This window comes from Lissotriton helveticus, chromosome 2_2 (assembly GCF_964261635.1).
Source record: "Lissotriton helveticus chromosome 2_2, aLisHel1.1, whole genome shotgun sequence".
NCBI lineage: Eukaryota > Metazoa > Chordata > Amphibia > Caudata > Salamandridae > Lissotriton > Lissotriton helveticus.
In genome coordinates this window covers 488,080,229-488,082,810 of record NC_136060.1, presented here as the reverse complement: position 1 = coordinate 488,082,810, position 2,582 = coordinate 488,080,229, and positions in this window count along the sequence as shown.

The window sequence follows — 2,582 nt, the reverse complement described above, 5'->3', positions numbered from 1 at the left end:
CCACGAGACCTGGCACTCAGGCGTCTTCTGCTGCCTCTCAGCGTGTTTCCACTCCTAAACATGCTTCGTCGGCGATGACGACTACACTGACGACGATATCAGCTTCCACCTCGTCGACGACGGTCTCGTCGTCGGCCTTTACGTCGACAAGAGTTTCATTGGCCTTTCAGGCTGTCTCGTCGACGAATCCTATCACCTCGTCGACGAAGAAACCAGCATCGTCGACGAAAACCATCAAGAAGTCTTCGTCATCGACGAAGATTCCGTCGACAAGGGCTCCGTCGACAGGGGTGTCTCCTGCGTCGACGACTTCGTCGGCGACTTTGCCATCTACAACACTTCCGTCGACGACAACTCCGTTGACGAGCCTTCCGTCTATGATGGGTTCATCGAAGTCATTTTCGTCGATGGCCATTTCTCCAGTATTAGGGGTGTCTTTCATAGATTCACATGCTTGAACATTCCCCGTCGTCGAAGTGGGAGTCCCACGGTAAAGAGGAAATACAACTGAACACCACCAAAATGATTCCTACATAGGAATGCATGGTAAAAAGAAAAAACTACTTGTAACACATTAGTGTCATTATGTTAGTCCAAATTGCAGCCAATCAGGCGCCAGCACCCTCTAGAACCTTCTCCTCAGAAGCTCAAGCCCTCAGATTTTCTACCGCACGTTGTGTAAAGAGAGTCTCCCTGAGCTCTGCTCAGTTCTTCACCTCAAATCTTCTAGTTCCAGTTTTTCTCAACATGTCAAGTAAGAAGTCTTTATTCAGACCTTGCTCTTCTTGTGGAAAGCTGCGCCTTTTTGAGAAGGACCCCCACCAGAAGTTTATCTATTGTTTATACCCTGATCATGAGGCTGGCAGCTGCAAGTTCTGTAGAACTTTTTCTACTAAGACTCTTAAGGACAGAGAAGGCCGTCTTCTCCTTTGGCTACAACGTCTAAAGGACAAGGATTCTGCCCTGTCGGATGCAGAAAGTTGTCAATCTGGTCCTTCTTCAGCCTCTAAGCGTGGTAGTTACAGGATTTTCCTTATCCTTTTCCTCAAAAAGAAGAAATTAGCCCTGCCTCTGGCTTCTGTGGTGTCTCCTACTACTCCTACTACCACTACGCCCACGAGACCTGAGGCGTCTTCTACTGCCTCTCGGGGTGTTTCCATGCCTCTTAGTGTTCCATCATCGACGGGAGCATCTACGAGTGCGACGACGAGAACCGCATTGTCTGCATCCTCGACGACGATGCTGACAACGGCATCAGCTTTTATCATGTCGGCGACGGTCTAGTCGACAGCATACACGTAGACGAGAGTTTCTTTGCCATCCAAGCCTGTCCCGTCGACGATTCCCATCACCTCGTCGATGAAGAAGAAAGAATCCTCGTCGATGAAAGTCTCAAAGAAATCTTCGATGTCATCGACGACTCCGTCGACCAAGGTCTCGTCGACGAAAACTCCGTCGACCAAAGCCCCGTCGACGAGGACTCCGTCTACGGAGGTTCTGCCTGCGTCGACGACTGCACCGTCGACGACTTCGTCTACGATGGATCGCCCGTTGACGGTGACCCCGACGACGACTCCATCGACGATGAGTTCTATGCGGACGATACTAAGCTGGTGGTCTCTCTGGCCCAAGAGTGCGGCTCCTCAGCCGGGGTGGATCTAGCAGGCTGGTTGGAGTGGATCTAGCAGGCTGGTTGGAGAGGGTCAAAGGCTGGATGACCAAGTCTTGTCTCAAACTTAATGGAGACAAGACTGAGCTCATGTTACTGAGTCGGCTTGATCCAGCCTCCATCGATTCGATCTGGCCACCCTGTCTGGGCCCACCACCGGCACCTAAGGACACCATCAAGAGCCTCGAAATCTGGTTAGATAGGTCTTTGACATTTGACTATCAAGCAACCAGACTATCTGCCATCTGATTTGGTCTCCTTAGAATTATTAAAAAAGATCCTTCCTCTGCTACCTTTTGAAGCAAAACAGACTGTGATACAGGGCCTGATCCAATCCCGTCTGGACTTCGGGAATGCCCTGTATTTAGGAGCACCCGATTTTACCCTGCGTAAATTGCAAATGATTAAAAACTGTGCTGCCCGGACATTATTGCAAATTCCTTGCAGGTTATCTGTTAAGTCTGGGCTAAAAAGCCTACACTGGCTCCCCGTTAGGGAGAGAATCAGTTTTAAGTCTCTCTTCCTCGCTCATCAGGCATTCTGGGCTACTGGCCCAGCAATCAACCTCTCCCTAATCACCCCGTACCACCCTGGCAGTCAGCTGCGCTCAACCCATGCCTTTTTGGACACAGTACCCAAAATAACGGGAGGCCGCTTTTTCTCCTTTAATGTGGCCAAGATGTGGAATGCTCTCCCCCAATATCTAAGGTTCAACTCAGAACTCACCTCCTTTCGTAAGCAACTAAAAACGTTCTTGTTTAATAAGTAGGACCCCCTCCTCCCCCCGGCAAACATGACTCTCATCGAAACTGCACTCTTCTGTTTCAGTCCCAGCGCTTGGACGCCTCAGGGCAGCTATGTGCGCTTTACAAAAATCATTTTCATTTCATTTCTTCAAAATCATCCTCGTCGA